Genomic DNA, 17,814 nt, shown 5'->3' with positions numbered 1-17,814 from the left:
AATAGAGCACCTTTGGGATGTGGCGGCATTGGAGATTTGCATCATGGATGTGCAGCTGAAAAATCTGCAGCAACTGCGTGATGCTGTCCTGTCAATATGGACCAAAATCTTTGAGGAATGTTTCCAACACCTTGTTGAAGCTATGCCACAAATAATTAGGACAGTTCCGAAGGAAAAAGGGGGTCCAACCCAGTACTTGCAAGGTATACCTAATAAAGTGGCCTCTGAGTTTAGGTTAAAGTAGTTATAAATACTGACATATACACAGTGTAGTAGCTAGCTACACAAAGAGGAAACAAATCCTTCTACATACGTTGTACCTGTTTATCTACAGACCTTTCTCCTTTACAGCTGCCCAAATCCAGAACAAGCATTTCTGAGCTCCATAAGGTAGGAGGTGGGTATCTGTCACACACAGGGGCAGACTGACCATTTGGAAACTTGGGTACTGCCCGAGGGCCCGGGGTCAGTAGGGGGCCCCATGAGATGCCCCTGGTACCTTTTTCATAGGCTTTTTTGAGTTTGGGCAAGGACACAGGGGCCCCATGATCCCCTATTGCCCGGGGGCCCCATGAGTTGTCAGTCCGCCCCTGGTCACACATTTGCACAGCATAGAGCAGGGAGCTGAATGTAATCTGAGACTTGGGGGGAGGGAATGGACACACCCCCCCCCTCCACAGTCTCATGCATAGCTGAGGCTGTCAATCACAAGCTGTGTGCTGGAGCTCCCCTCCTCCATCACCCATGATTGCTTGAAGTCAGTGTGACTTGTGAAACTAGCAGAGAAATGAGAGAGCAGGCAGAAATTACACTTGACACTTTGGATTGAGGCAGCTGCACACTATGGAAAGAAACGCTTTGTTCATTTTTCATTTTAGAGGTTTAGAACTTTTTCAAAACAATGGTATGTGATTACACAATCTGAGCAAGTATCTTTACTTTATATATTAAGCATATGTTGTTTGCCTTTTACAGTTTTTTGACTGTGACAGGTCAGCATCAAGCGCCCCCTTCTATATATAAGCAACATTCATTTTCTTTGACAGCTTTTCTGCAAAAAGTATCCACCCTTGGGTGACAGGCACTCTGTGTTCAAAATCATAATTAGTAAGTCTTGTCAGATTTAAATACTTAGACAGCATAATATATTAATTGTGCAGAAGGTACACATAATTACACCAGGTGTAATTATGCCGCAGTTAAATGTTACATAGAAATGACACTTTGCTTGCTTAATTTAAATCAATAATTAAAAAGTGCACTGAACTCTGTAAGGAGCACAACACAAGTTGCACGAAAGCCAGAAAAAAAACAAAAAGTGAAACTTATAAAGTTAATAAGAGCCTGATTATTTGTCAAAATTAGATAATTATAGCAAGCCACAATTATTTAATCTACTTTATTAATAGGGAAAATATGTCTGGATTTGACAATATTTGAGGCTATTATAGTTTGTTAGATAATCAGAAGATGCAAAGGGCCATGCTGAATTATCATCACATTTCTCCAGTGCTAGTTGCCAATTATTCCAATTATTTCACAAGCGTCGATAAGCCAATGGAGCAGAATTGAAGGGTCACACGTTTTCGCTCATCAAATTGGCAAATAAGCATTTTGAAGAGGTGAGGCACAAAAGTGACTTTGTATGTTGAGAAGAAGTTATAAAAGCCAAGTAAGTGTGTTTAACCACTTCCAGTCCGGACACTTTTACCCCCTTCCTGACCAGGGCAATTTTCAGCTTTCAGTGCTATTACACTTTGAATGACAATTGCGCAGTCATGCCACACTGTACCCAAATGAATTTTTTACCATTTTTTTGAGACAGATAAAGCTTTATTTTGGTGGTATTTTTTTCACCGCTGGGATTTTTATTTTTTTTGCATATTCAGAAAACTAGAAAGCAAATAATCAATAAACAAATAACCTCCTTCTCCTCCACTCCTACCAAAAAGTTACACTTTCTCCCTAGAAAGTATACAATATAATATATCCTTTTTGTGATAAACCACATAAATCCCCAAAAAAATAAAATAAAATTCCACAAATAAAAATAAATTGATGCAATCAAAATAATACAATTAAATTAAAAATTGTGACCAAACCAAATTCAATCCCAAATATGTCCCAAAATTCAAATAAATCGAAAATGTGTCCAATGCCAAGGTCCCAAATTTTCCACTTCAATCCAGTTGGAAGGAAAATGATCCTAAATGTTCCATGAAAACCTCAAAAAAGTAAAAAGAAAAATCCATAGTGCATTATCTTTTAAATATATATATATAACAACACTCCACTCTGTGCAAACGCAAAACCACTCTTAAAATGGTGCAATAAAAAAAATATATATATATATATAACTTTCTGTGCAAAAATTATATAAATATACATATTTATTATTTAAATAAATAAATAAACCAAAAACGTGACAAACTCCGTGGACACTTCAATCACATATACTCTCTGTGATCCAACCAGTTGTGAATTGTGATACTAGGCACTATTACCCTCTAAATCCAGCCAATAGTGATACTAGGTACTATTACACTCTAAATCCAGCCAATAGTGATACTAGGTACTATTACCCTCTAAATCCAGCCAATAGTGATACTAGGTACTATTACCCTCTAAATCCAGCCAATAGTGATACTAGGTACTATTACCCTCTAAATCCAGCCAATAGTGATACTAGGTACTATTACCCTCTAAATCCAGCCAATAGTGATACTAGGTACTATTACCCTCTAAATCCAGCCAATAGTGATACTAGGTACTATTACCCTCTGGGAGTTATTCTCAAGCATAGGCTATCTTATGGAATCCATATCTTTCCATTCCTTCCTTCAGGGGTACTCCTCCAAAGTCCTCATAAAGATAAGAAGGCTCTTAGGCAGAATTAAAACATAGAAACAAATTTATTCATGACTTACATTAAAAGAAAGGAACTTCCAGCTCACAGCATTGTTCCCTCAATGGCTCTGTACTGGCTGAACAAACATTTGGTTGAAAACCATGTGTAAACAACTAATAAAATGGCCGCGGCGACACTTCCTAATTTCCAATTTTGGGATTGGTTCAAGACCAAGCTACTTGTGTCACCTGCCTTAATACTCAGCATATTCAGAAAGCAAACAAAACAGAAATACGTTTTTCTTTGGACTTTCACATATCATTTTTCACAGTTTTGATTATTTGTATTATTTGCGCTGTATTATTTGTATTATTATTTTTTGATGTTTAGTCAATCCTTGAACAGCAGCATTTAATTTTTCATTTAATTTTTCCTTGGCGCAAGTTTGATACATATTTTTGAACCAATCCCAGACTGCCACAGATATGCTAGAGAAGAGGGAACGTCTACGACGCAATGGATCCCTGGCAGGAGAGCAAACCCTTCTTGACCTCCTCCAAAGTTGAGATATCTTTAAGTTGTTATTTATTACAAAGCCATAGAAGACTATTTCGCTATCCTCGCTGCCTTTCTTTGCCTTTTCTAACATGCTGATCCAAATGACAGAGCTTGAGCAATGTTCTGCTATGCTGCATAGCGTGAGCGGTGAACAACGTTTTTGCCTTGTATACAAAAAGAATACAAAAAAAGTGGCCTTTTGAGAAACAGTGCCCCTTTTTTTCCAAAGCAGTAATTTATATTTAACGGCGTCTATAATTTGTGACATCAAATAGTGTAAAAAGTCGAATGCATCTTTAAATATGGCTTGGCAGGAGAGCTAAGTCTGTGATTTCTGGCAGGGACGAGAGCTGGGGACAGATGGCCGTCCAGTTTTATGTGCACCCTATTGAGATGAACAAGCGACAATTTATAAAATGCTCACAACTCATTAAGGCTGTTTATTAAACTGCAGCCTCTGAATTCCCTTCGGTTTGCTTAGGATATGTAGATGAATCTGCGGAGAACCAATGACGATTGTCCCAAATACAGGGCTGTATCACGCTGTCACTGCACCCACTGGGACATTACATTGCAAATTAACAAACTCACCCCTGTCATTGCATTATTAGGCTGGAACCGTCGTGATAGCATGGAGCCAATGGGTCTTTCCTGTGACTTTTGTGCCACATTTCAGTATTCAAGATCAATTTAATCCAAACTTGAGTTGCTGATCTTCTAAATGAAAATGTTAGTTCTCTGGCTGTCATTGGGGAGTGAAAATACAAAACACTCTTAGGAGATTAATAAATGGCAAGAGATGTGAGTTTCACTCATTAGTGTCCAAATATTCCTCACACAGTGGGAATCATTTCAATAAAATCTAGTTCTGGTGACATAGGTTCATTATTTGTTGATTCTGCCAGTAGATTTGTTATTTAGCAATTCCTTTAACAGGATGACAACACTGGTATAATCTTTCACTGTGTTGAAATGCTAAATAATAGATGCTAAATAATAGTTCTTCTGGCAAGATCAAGATTTAATATTACTATGTTATGGGGGGGGGCAGGGTAGTCGTAGATGGACAGAGTTTTAAATGGACTGACAAACAAATTAAAACCCAAATGCAGCTATTAAAGTGGTTATAAACCTCTGAAATGAATAATGAACAAAGCACATCCTTCTATTGTGTGTATGTCAGGAATGGACTTGCCAATAGTGGTGGGACTCATCTGCCTGGTGGGCTGCAGTACCAGGGCTGGCCAGCGGGTGCTCTCAACAACCAGAGGTTCACTTCGGCAATTAGCCATCACCTGGGGGTGATTGCAGGTGTATTTAAGGGATGGCCAGACCTGCAGTCTGTGCCTTGGTGTGTGTTTTTCCATGGGCCCCTGTACCTTGTAACCTGCATTCCTGTTCCTGTTTCTGCCTGACTTGTTGCCGACCCTGCCTGATCCTGACCTCTGCTGATTTCTGTTTTATCCCTGGCTTGTGACCCTGACCATTCTCTCCGCCTGCTCCTCCTGTACCTACCTTCCCGATAGTTATCGCCCTGGCCTGCCTGACTACGTTGTGCTCTATATCTGTATGTACCTGTGTATCTATACCAGTTTAGGTTTGGGTTTGTTTCACCTTGTTGTATGTATTTGTGTTAGCTTGGGGTTTGGTGCACTGCGTTTATGTTTGTATTGTTAGTCTTAATAAATTGTCTTGTTTATACTATATCTGGAGCCTGTGTTTCCCTGTGTCAGTCCACACATCTCTGGTCACACCCGCATCCCTGACAGTGTACTTGCCTCAATCCAGAGAACATAATGTGATTTATGTCTCCTCTCTCCTTCTTCTTCTATCTGTATGAGTCACTTCTGAGACAGCTCTGCCCCACCCTCCAGCACACAGAAGGTGATTGACAGCCTTAGATGTGCATCTTTCCCTATGAATGACAAGTGTCCATTCCCTCTACTCAGGTCTCAAATTACACTCAGCTCCCTGTTCTATGCTGTGCAGTGTGTGACATCTTGCCTTTTGGGACTCAGAAATGCTATGTAAAATGTGTGCTTTAGAAGGCTGTAGTAGAGAGATAGCTGCATAAACAGGTAGACAGGTACAAACAGGTACAACATATGCAAAAGAATGTGCTTATTCTCCATGTATAACCTGAGGCTAAGGACTCCATTGGGTATACTATATATAAGGGTTTACAACATAGAGAAAAAATTAGAGTGGTCCATCAAGTCTGCCCATTTTTTTGGGCTGTAGTTTTGTTTTGTTTTTTGGGGGGGGGTTAGGAACTTACAGTGAAAATTGTTTTCATCTTTTGTTCCAAAATTTGTTCATAAAATGTTTTGTTTAACAGGCCAAGCTGTCCAGCAAGAGTGACAGTCAGAGGAGTTGGGGCAAACCATTTAATGCTGACAGGGGTGCTTAGAACTGTCAAATCGGACAGTTCTAAGCACCTCTGTCAGCATTAAATGGTTTGTCCCAACTCCTCTGACTGGCACTCTTGCTGGACAGCTTGGCCTGTTAAACAAAACAAATTGATGAAAGATGTACTGGCAGGACCACCAGTTAATAGGACTTTGTATGGTGGGACGCCAAAAAACAAGAACTACTGTACGAATGCTATTGACAGGCCAAATCCTATAAGTCATTTTAGATTTTGCCTGCACTGTAGTTACATTTCACAAAGCTAATGCACCGCAGCACCAGGATTAGATCACTATATTCACTAAATGATAATTATTTTAATCTGAGTCCAATTAGATTTTAACTTTAAAGTCATATACATGAAAATGTAATTATTCTTGTGCTAAAGCTTTGTGAATTCCCCTTTTCCCTAGGTACTCATTATCTTTCATGTTCATGGTCTGCCTATTGCCACCAAAGGCCCCTTTGCTGTGCCTCTGTGACCAAGAAATGTGCAGGGGTGACAATTGTACCTGCCATAGGATACAATAGCTAACCCCTTCAACAACTCACTACAAGAATTGGCTGACTGCCATTGTACTCTAGGGTGGGTTAGGTGGGCAATGATATCACAGGGAACTCCTTCCCTAGAGCTCCTTGGCACTAGAAACTGAGATGGGAATTACCCCTTTGCTCAAACACTGTGTCACGGTCAGGGGTCAGGCATGGAGATCAGTAGCTATAGTAGTCAACTATAGTCAACTCTAACTGACCAGCTGGAAAAGTATACAAGCACGTCACCCTGGCAGATGATGTGGGCTCACCCGAGGTGTGGGGTCTAAGCACAAACTGATATTCACCAGGGCTCCTGATGGTGGAAATGGGTTTTACTGCATGCTAGAACCAGGTCATGGTTCTCATAATCACCCCACCAGGAGGTGAGGAAGCCGGGGTCCAGTAGCAGATATAGCAGGTAAGGATCAAGAGGAAGCGTAGTTGAGGGGCAAGCCAAAGGTTAGTAACAAGTGGTAGAGCAGATCGCAAGAGAGACAGGCGTGATATATTGGCTGGACTGAGCGCAATAATCTGGCAAACAGGAAGTGTAAAGTCATGGCTTAAATAGGAAATTTAATTGTCCAGTGAGCTGTCCAGCATCTCAGGTGGTTCTGCAAGATGAGGTACCGTCAGATACAGCAGAGGATGTAGGTTCAGATGTGGATCCTGACAGATTGTTTGGGCAATGAAAGGGCAAAACATGCTCTTTCCTCCTCTGAACTTCCAACACTGGATTGGACTCTGCAGGACATTTTATAACAGAAAACTGAATGGTAAATGCAAAATAGATGATTTTTAACCAATTGTCAGTGTTTTTACTATTATTATAACAGGTACTTATATAGCACCGTCAATTTATGAAGCGCTTTTACATATATATTGTATATTCACATCAGTCCCTAACCCTCAAGGAGCGTACAATCTAAGGTCCCTAACTTACATTCATACATATACATCCTAGGGCCAATTTAGACAGGAGCCAATTAATCTACCAGCATGTCTTTTACTTCTTACCCCATACACTGGTTAGGGGGTCCTTAATCAGTTTAGGAGACCCCCTAAAACCAATTCGCCAGACAGGGAACTCATGGGGAGGAGGATGAGTTGGTGGTACCTCATCCACATCGTTGCCATCACCAACTCCTCTCCTAGACCCCTTAGTTCCACAGTGTTCAGTCATGCAACAGTGCATTGGTAGGGGGATCCTATTTTTTTTTTTTTGGGAGGGGGGCAATTTTTTAAAATTTGTTTTACATTTGAAAAGTGAGTTAATATTCCCAGTGTTGAAACTTTGCACAGTTTCAGCATTAAGAGACTGCAATCAGAGCTGCCTGCAGGGGACAATTTTTCACTGCACTGTATAAGTCAGAATTAACGGCTGTTCATCCAATGCTGCATTCCTCTGGTGCACAGCTACTGAAAGAAGGATAATAAATGTAACTGTGGAAAGCTACGTGAATGCAGCTGAATCTCACTTAGGCAAAAATAAAGTATTTGCTGGGTACATTTCTCTGGGAGTTCTTCATAAATAAATCCCTAAATGTAAGGACATTTAGGGGGTACGCGTGCTTAAAGTGGTATAGTGTTGCGCTCCCAAACCTCCAATTAATAAATTATTATTTAAATCACTTAATTTCTATCCTAAAGACCATATGATAAGAGAAATGTGTATATAAAAAATCTCAATAAAAATGATATCTGTGATTAATCAAAAATTATGAATACTAATAATCTTATGCTTTGTATAAATTAACCTTGTGCATAAATGAATTAAAACAATAAAAAATAAAGAATTAAAAAATTAGTGAAAAAAATGTCCCATATAATAAAAGTGACTTTGTGCTGAAAAATCTTCAATCTCTATTGATTATATATCCGTGACTGCTTGTGAATCCTCCCAAGAGTGAAGATTAGAGATGAGCGAATCGAAGTATCCGAAGTGGAATTCGAGTCGAATATCTGAAAAATTTCGATTCGTGCCGAATCCGAAAAATAGCCTAATTCGGACGCGCGAATCGAAATTTTTCAGAAAATGGCGGCTGACATGTGCGGCGACGGAGCGGGGATGTCTGGGAAGGCGCGCAGACAAGGCGCGCTGACCCATAATGCATGCCTCAACTACATGTGATCGCATCAGCCTATCAGCAGCCAGCCAGCCAGCACTGTGTAATGGTCGAGCTATAAATAGCGGCCATTTTGGAATTCTTCATTTGCCTGCAGTTATTGAACAGAGGCAGACCGCTCTGTACTAGGGACAGGGACAGAGTTAGGGCCACAGAAACGATAATTGGGGACAGAGAAAAGTTACTTAGGGACAGAGAACCATTACTCAGGGACACAGACTTGTTAATGAGGGCCACAGAATCGTTATTTAGGGACAAAGAAACGCTAGTTAGGGCCACAGAATTCATAATCAGGGACAGACAGAATTGTTACTCAGTGCCAGAGAATTGTTACTTAGGGCCACAGAAACGTTATTAGGGCCACAGAATTGTTACTCAGGGACAGACAGAATTGTTACTGAGTGCCAGAGAATTGTTACTCAGGGACAGACAGAATTGTTACTGAGTGCCAGAGAATTGTTACTTAGGGCCACAGAAACTTTAATTAGGGCCACAGAATTTTTACTCAGGGACAGACAGAATTGTTACTCAGTGCCAGAGAATTGTTACTCAGGGACAGACAGAATTGTTACTGAGTGCCAGAGAATTGTTACTCAGGGCCACAGAAACTTTACTTAGGGCCACAGAATTTTTACTCAGGGACAGACAGAATTGTTACTGAGTGCCAGAGAATTGTTACTCAGGGACAGACAGAATTGTTACTGAGTGCCAGAGAATTGTTACTTAGGGCCACAGAAACTTTACTTAGGGCCACAGAATTGTTACTCGCACAGACACAGAATTGTTACTCGCACAGACACAGAACTGTTACTGAGGGCCACAGAACTGTTACTTAGGGACAAAGAAACGCTAGTTAGGGCCACAGAATTCATACTCAGGGACAGACAGAATTGTTACGGAGTGCCAGAGAATTGTTACTCAGGGACAGACAGAATTGTTACGGAGTGCCAGAGAATTGTTACTCAGGGACAGACAGAATTGTTACTGAGTGCCAGAGAATTGTTACTTAGGGCCACAGAAACTTTAATTAGGGCCACAGAATTTTTACTCAGGGACAGACAGAATTGTTACTGAGTGCCAGAGAATTGTTACTCAGGGACAGACAGAATTGTTACCGAGTGCCAGAGAATTGTTACTCAGGGACAGACAGAATTGTTAATGAGTGCCAGAGAATTGTTACTTAGGGCCACAGAAACTTTAATTAGGGCCACAGAATTTTTACTCAGGGACAGACAGAATTGTTACTGAGTGCCAGAGAATTGTTACTCAGGGACAGACAGAATTGTTACCGAGTGCCAGAGAATTGTTACTCAGGGACAGACAGAATTGTTACTGAGTGCCAGAGAATTGTTACTTAGGGCCACAGAAACTTTCATTAGGGCCACAGAATTTTTACTCAGAGACAGACAGAATTGTTACTGAGTGCCAGAGAATTGTTACTCAGGGACAGACAGAATTGTTACGGAGTGCCAGAGAATTGTTACTCAGGGACAGACAGAATTGTTACTGAGTGCCAGAGAATTGTTACTTAGGGCCACAGAAACTTTAATTAGGGCCACAGAATTTTTACTCAGGGACAGACAGAATTGTTACTGAGTGCCAGAGAATTGTTACTCAGGGACAGACAGAATTGTTACTGAGTGCCAGAGAATTGTTACTCAGGGACAGACAGAATTGTTACCGAGTGCCAGAGAATTGTTACTCAGGGACAGACAGAATTGTTAATGAGTGCCAGAGAATTGTTACTTAGGGCCACAGAAACTTTAATTAGGGCCACAGAATTTTTACTCAGGGACAGACAGAATTGTTACTGAGTGCCAGAGAATTGTTACTCAGGGACAGACAGAATTGTTACGGAGTGCCAGAGAATTGTTACTCAGGGACAGACAGAATTGTTACTGAGTGCCAGAGAATTGTTACTTAGGGCCACAGAAACTTTCATTAGGGCCACAGAATTTTTACTCAGGGACAGACAGAATTGTTACTGAGTGCCAGAGAATTGTTACTCAGGGACAGAGAGAATTGTTACTGAGTGCCAGAGAATTGTTACTTAGGGCCACAGAAACTTTAATTAGGCCCACAGAATTTTTACTCAGGGACAGACAGAATTGTTACTGAGTGCCAGAGAATTGTTACTCAGGGACAGAGAGAATTGTTACTGAGTGCCAGAGAATTGTTACTTAGGGCCACAGAAACTTTAATTAGGCCCACAGAATTTTTACTCAGGGACAGACAGAATTGTTACTGAGTGCCAGAGAATTGTTACTCAGGGACAGACAGAATTGTTACCGAGTGCCAGAGAATTGTTACTCAGGGACAGACAGAATTGTTACTGAGTGCCAGAGAATTGTTACTTAGGGCCACAGAAACTTTAATTAGGGCCACAGAATTTTTACTCAGGGACAGACAGAATTGTTACGGAGTGCCAGAGAATTGTTACTCAGGGACAGACAGAATTGTTACGGAGTGCCAGAGAATTGTTACTCAGGGCCACAGAAACTTTACTTAGGGCCACAGAATTTTTACTCAGGGACAGACAGAATTGTTACTGAGTGCCAGAGAATTGTTACTCAGGGACAGACAGAATTGTTACGGAGTGCCAGAGAATTGTTACTCAGGGACAGACAGAATTGTTACTGAGTGCCAGATAATTGTTACTTAGGGCCACAGAAACTTTAATTAGGGCCACAGAATTTTTACTCAGGGACAGACAGAATTGTTACTGAGTGCCAGAGAATTGTTACTCAGGGACAGACAGAATTGTTACTGAGTGCCAGAGAATTGTTACTCAGGGACAGACAGAATTGTTACTGAGTGCCAGAGAATTGTTACTTAGGGCCACAGAAACTTTAATTAGGGCCACAAAATTTTTACTCAGGGACAGACAGAATTGTTACTGAGTGCCAGAGAATTGTTACTCAGGGACAGACAGAATTGTTACGGAGTGCCAGAGAATTGTTACTCAGGGCCACAGAAACTTTACTTAGGGCCAGAGAATTTTTACTCAGGGACAGACAGAATTGTTACTGAGTGCCAGAGAATTGTTACTCAGGGACAGACAGAATTGTTACTGAGTGCCAGATAATTGTTACTCAGGGCCCCAGAAACTTTACTTAGGGCCACAGAATTTTTACTCAGGGACAGACAGAATTGTTACTGAGTGCCAGAGAATTGTTACTCAGGGACAGACAGAATTGTTACTGAGTGCCAGAGAATTGTTACTTAGGGCCACAGAAACTTGAATTAGGGCCACAGAATTTTTACTCAGGGACAGACAGAATTGTTACTGAGTGCCAGAGAATTGTTACTCAGGGACAGACAGAATTGTTACGGAGTGCCAGAGAATTGTTACTCAGGGACAGACAGAATTGTTACTGAGTGCCAGAGAATTGTTACTTAGGGCCACAGAAACTTTAATTAGGGCCACAGAATTTTTACTCAGGGACAGACAGAATTGTTACGGAGTGCCAGAGAATTGTTACTCAGGGACAGACAGAATTGTTACGGAGTGCCAGAGAATTGTTACTCAGGGCCACAGAAACTTTACTTAGGGCCACAGAATTTTTACTCAGGGACAGACAGAATTGTTACTGAGTGCCAGAGAATTGTTACTCAGGGACAGACAGAATTGTTACGGAGTGCCAGAGAATTGTTACTCAGGGACAGACAGAATTGTTACTGAGTGCCAGAGAATTGTTACTTAGGGCCACAGAAACTTTAATTAGGGCCACAGAATTTTTACTCAGGGACAGACAGAATTGTTACTGAGTGCCAGAGAATTGTTACTCAGGGACAGACAGAATTGTTACCGAGTGCCAGAGAATTGTTACTCAGGGACAGACAGAATTGTTAATGAGTGCCAGAGAATTGTTACTTAGGGCCACAGAAACTTTAATTAGGGCCACAGAATTTTTACTCAGGGACAGACAGAATTGTTACTGAGTGCCAGAGAATTGTTACTCAGGGACAGACAGAATTGTTACGGAGTGCCAGAGAATTGTTACTCAGGGACAGACAGAATTGTTACTGAGTGCCAGAGAATTGTTACTTAGGGCCACAGAAACTTTCATTAGGGCCACAGAATTTTTACTCAGAGACAGACAGAATTGTTACTGAGTGCCAGAGAATTGTTACTCAGGGACAGACAGAATTGTTACGGAGTGCCAGAGAATTGTTACTCAGGGACAGACAGAATTGTTACTGAGTGCCAGAGAATTGTTACTTAGGGCCACAGAAACTTTAATTAGGGCCACAGAATTTTTACTCAGGGACAGACAGAATTGTTACTGAGTGCCAGAGAATTGTTACTCAGGGACAGACAGAATTGTTACTGAGTGCCAGAGAATTGTTACTCAGGGACAGACAGAATTGTTACCGAGTGCCAGAGAATTGTTACTCAGGGACAGACAGAATTGTTAATGAGTGCCAGAGAATTGTTACTTAGGGCCACAGAAACTTTAATTAGGGCCACAGAATTTTTACTCAGGGACAGACAGAATTGTTACTGAGTGCCAGAGAATTGTTACTCAGGGACAGACAGAATTGTTACGGAGTGCCAGAGAATTGTTACTCAGGGACAGACAGAATTGTTACTGAGTGCCAGAGAATTGTTACTTAGGGCCACAGAAACTTTCATTAGGGCCACAGAATTTTTACTCAGGGACAGACAGAATTGTTACTGAGTGCCAGAGAATTGTTACTCAGGGACAGAGAGAATTGTTACTGAGTGCCAGAGAATTGTTACTTAGGGCCACAGAAACTTTAATTAGGCCCACAGAATTTTTACTCAGGGACAGACAGAATTGTTACTGAGTGCCAGAGAATTGTTACTCAGGGACAGAGAGAATTGTTACTGAGTGCCAGAGAATTGTTACTTAGGGCCACAGAAACTTTAATTAGGCCCACAGAATTTTTACTCAGGGACAGACAGAATTGTTACTGAGTGCCAGAGAATTGTTACTCAGGGACAGACAGAATTGTTACCGAGTGCCAGAGAATTGTTACTCAGGGACAGACAGAATTGTTACTGAGTGCCAGAGAATTGTTACTTAGGGCCACAGAAACTTTAATTAGGGCCACAGAATTTTTACTCAGGGACAGACAGAATTGTTACGGAGTGCCAGAGAATTGTTACTCAGGGACAGACAGAATTGTTACGGAGTGCCAGAGAATTGTTACTCAGGGCCACAGAAACTTTACTTAGGGCCACAGAATTTTTACTCAGGTACAGACAGAATTGTTACTGAGTGCCAGAGAATTGTTACTCAGGGACAGACAGAATTGTTACGGAGTGCCAGAGAATTGTTACTCAGGGACAGACAGAATTGTTACTGAGTGCCAGATAATTGTTACTTAGGGCCACAGAAACTTTAATTAGGGCCACAGAATTTTTACTCAGGGACAGACAGAATTGTTACTGAGTGCCAGAGAATTGTTACTCAGGGACAGACAGAATTGTTACTGAGTGCCAGAGAATTGTTACTCAGGGACAGACAGAATTGTTACTGAGTGCCAGAGAATTGTTACTTAGGGCCACAGAAACTTTAATTAGGGCCACAGAATTTTTACTCAGGGACAGACAGAATTGTTACTGAGCGCCAGAGAATTGTTACTCAGGGACAGACAGAATTGTTACGGAGTGCCAGAGAATTGTTACTCAGGGCCACAGAAACTTTACTTAGGGCCAGAGAATTTTTACTCAGGGACAGACAGAATTGTTACTGAGTGCCAGAGAATTGTTACTCAGGGACAGACAGAATTGTTACTGAGTGCCAGATAATTGTTACTCAGGGCCCCAGAAACTTTACTTAGGGCCACAGAATTTTTACTCAGGGACAGACAGAATTGTTACTGAGTGCCAGAGAATTGTTACTCAGGGACAGACAGAATTGTTACTGAGTGCCAGAGAATTGTTACTTAGGGCCACAGAAACTTGAATTAGGGCCACAGAATTTTTACTCAGGGACAGACAGAATTGTTACTGAGTGCCAGAGAATTGTTACTCAGGGACAGACAGAATTGTTACGGAGTGCCAGAGAATTGTTACTCAGGGACAGACAGAATTGTTACTGAGTGCCAGAGAATTGTTACTTAGGGCCACAGAAACTTTAATTAGGGCCACAGAATTTTTACTCAGGGACAGACAGAATTGTTACGGAGTGCCAGAGAATTGTTACTCAGGGACAGACAGAATTGTTACGGAGTGCCAGAGAATTGTTACTCAGGGCCACAGAAACTTTACTTAGGGCCACAGAATTTTTACTCAGGGACAGACAGAATTGTTACTGAGTGCCAGAGAATTGTTACTCAGGGACAGACAGAATTGTTACGGAGTGCCAGAGAATTGTTACTCAGGGACAGACAGAATTGTTACTGAGTGCCAGATAATTGTTACTTAGGGCCACAGAAACTTTAATTAGGGCCACAGAATTTTTACTCAGGGACAGACAGAATTGTTACTGAGTGCCAGAGAATTGTTACTCAGGGACAGACAGAATTGTTACGGAGTGCCAGAGAATTGTTACTCAGGGACAGACAGAATTGTTACTGAGTGCCAGAGAATTGTTACTTAGGGCCACAGAAACTTTAATTAGGGCCACAGAATTTTTACTCAGGGACAGACAGAATTGTTACTGAGTGCCAGAGAATTGTTACTCAGGGACAGACAGAATTGTTACGGAGTGCCAGAGAATTGTTACTCAGGGACAGACAGAATTGTTACTGAGTGCCAGAGAATTGTTACTTAGGGCCACAGAAACTTTAATTAGGGCCACAGAATTTTTACTCAGGGACAGACAGAATTGTTACTGAGTGCCAGAGAATTGTTACTCAGGGACAGACAGAATTGTTACGGAGTGCCAGAGAATTGTTACTCAGGGCCACAGAAACTTTACTTAGGGCCAGAGAATTTTTACTCAGGGACAGACAGAATTGTTACTGAGTGCCAGAGAATTGTTACTCAGGGACAGACAGAATTGTTACGGAGTGCCAGAGAATTGTTACTTAGGGCCACAGAAACTTTAATTAGGGCCACAGAATTTTTACTCAGGGACAGACAGAATTGTTACTGAGTGCCAGAGAATTGTTACTCAGGAACAGACAGAATTGTTACCGAGTGCCAGAGAATTGTTACTCAGGGCCACAGAAACTTTACTTAGGGCCAGAGAATTTTTACTCAGGGACAGACAGAATTGTTACTGAGTGCCAGAGAATTGTTACTCAGGGACAGACAGAATTGTTACGGAGTGCCAGATAATTGTTACTCAGGGCCCCAGAAACTTTACTTAGGGCCACAGAATTTTTACTCAGGGACAGACAGAATTGTTACTGAGTGCCAGAGAATTGTTACTCAGGGACAGACAGAATTGTTACTGAGTGCCAGAGAATTGTTACTTAGGGCCACAGAAACTTTACTTAGGGCCACAGAATTGTTTCTCGCACAGACACAGAATTGTTACTCGCACAGACACAGAATTGTTACTGAGGGCCACAGAACTGTTACTTGGGGCCACAGAAACGTTAATCAGGGACACAGAATTGTTACTGAGGGCCACAGAACTGTTACTTAGGGCCACAGAATTGTTACTCGCACAGACACAGAATTGTTACTCAGGGACACAGAATTGTTACTCAGGGACACATAATCGTTTAATTAAAGAGTATGTCAGACAACATGCAGAGGAGTGGCAGAGGAGGCAATGTTTTAGGAGCGAGCAGACGTGGCAGCAGAGGAAGGGGTCGAGGCAGCACTATTCGCAGCCAGAGGCCAGTGCTCCCGGTGTCATCCAGCGGTCGTGTCTCCACCGACAACCCTGCCGTCGTCGATTGGTTGGCTCGGTCATCTTCCTCTTCCCAGGTCACCTCTGACACCTACAGCCAACGGTCGGTGGGTACGTCAGACACAACCGTTAGTTGGCATGGCCCGGGACCAAGCCCACTGAAATCACGTGTCCTCTACCTGCCCCTGTCCTTTGGTGTTCCCTCACCAAGCGAAGTATCGCATGCTGTGGGCTCAGCCCCACTGTACAGTGAGGAAGAGCTAACAGAGGAACGGGGGGAGACATCCGCCTTTTCAGCAGCCAGGCGAAGAAGTAGTGGCGAGGAGAGTGGCTCGGTAGCCGGTCTAGAGACAGGTCTGTCTCCTGACCCAGACGCAGCCGAGGGGGCTAGTAGTGAGGCGGAGACCCTACTTGATGATGAGGAGGTTGATCGCACTTGGCAGCCTCGTCGTCATCAGGCAATTTCTTCCGCATCATCAGGAGAAGAGGGTGGCAGCTTGGCAGCGAGCAAAACAGTCGGTGGGTTGCCCAGGAGACAGCAGCAGGGTCGCAGCAGTGTCAGTGGAGCCAAACGGCCACGGAGTAGAGCACCAGCTCCACTGCAGCCTACCACCACGGCCAGTAGTGGTGCCGGTGTGCACGGAGGAAGCAGCAGTCAGCCAGTGAGGAGTATCGGGGGCAAAGTTTCCTACTCGGCGGTGTGGCAATTTTTCGTCAAGCCGCCCGAGGAAGTAAACGTAGCCGTATGTCGACTATGTGGCCAGAAAGTCAAGCGTGGCCAGGGGGCCCATGTTGGGACTACAGCGTTGCGGCAGCATATGCAGCGTCGCCATTTGGTGGCCTGGGAAAACCGTGATAAAGATACGGCGGTTCTGCCCGCCCCAGCCCCCGCTCCATCACCCGCTCCGTTACTTGCTCCGTCACCCGACGTCAATCGCCCTCCATCAGCCAGTCAAGGCTCCAACACCTCTGCTGAGGGGAGTTGTCGCTCGTTGGCATCTTCCGCTCGTTCAGATGCTCCTTCTCCTGCTACTCCTCTTCACGGATTCCGTCAGCAGTCTTTCTTGGAATCCGTTTCCAAGAGACAACAGTTTGCGAGCACGCACCCGACGGTGCAAAAGCTGAACGTCCTCCTGTCCAAGTTGCTGGTGCTGCAGTCCCTCCCTTTCCAAGTGGTGGACTCAGCACCTTTCAGAGAAATGATGGCTTGTGCCGCGCCTCGGTGGAGAGTGCCAAGCCGTCATTTCTTCGCCAAAAAGGCAGTGCCAGCCCTGCATTCACATGTAGAAGACATGGTGGGCCAGTCTTTGAGCATGTCGGTCTCTGCCAAAGTGCACGGCAGCGCCGACGTGTGGAGCTGTAACTACGGTCAGTGACAGTACATGTCATTTACGGCCCACTGGGTGAACGTGGTGCCGTCACAGCCGCACCAGCAACTTGGACAGGTCACGCCGCTTTTGCCTCCACGTTTGCACGTCCTTGGTCCGGCAAAGATGTCCGCCTCTACCACCTCTTCTTCCGCCGTGTCCTCAGCCGCCACCCCCGTGCTAAGTCCCATTACCCG

This window comes from Staurois parvus, unplaced genomic scaffold, assembly GCF_062004578.1.
Source record: "Staurois parvus isolate SC_StPar_1 unplaced genomic scaffold, SC_StPar_1.0 ptg000184l, whole genome shotgun sequence".
In the NCBI taxonomy this organism is placed as follows: domain Eukaryota; kingdom Metazoa; phylum Chordata; class Amphibia; order Anura; family Ranidae; genus Staurois; species Staurois parvus.
Note: the sequence above shows the minus strand (reverse complement) of the source record.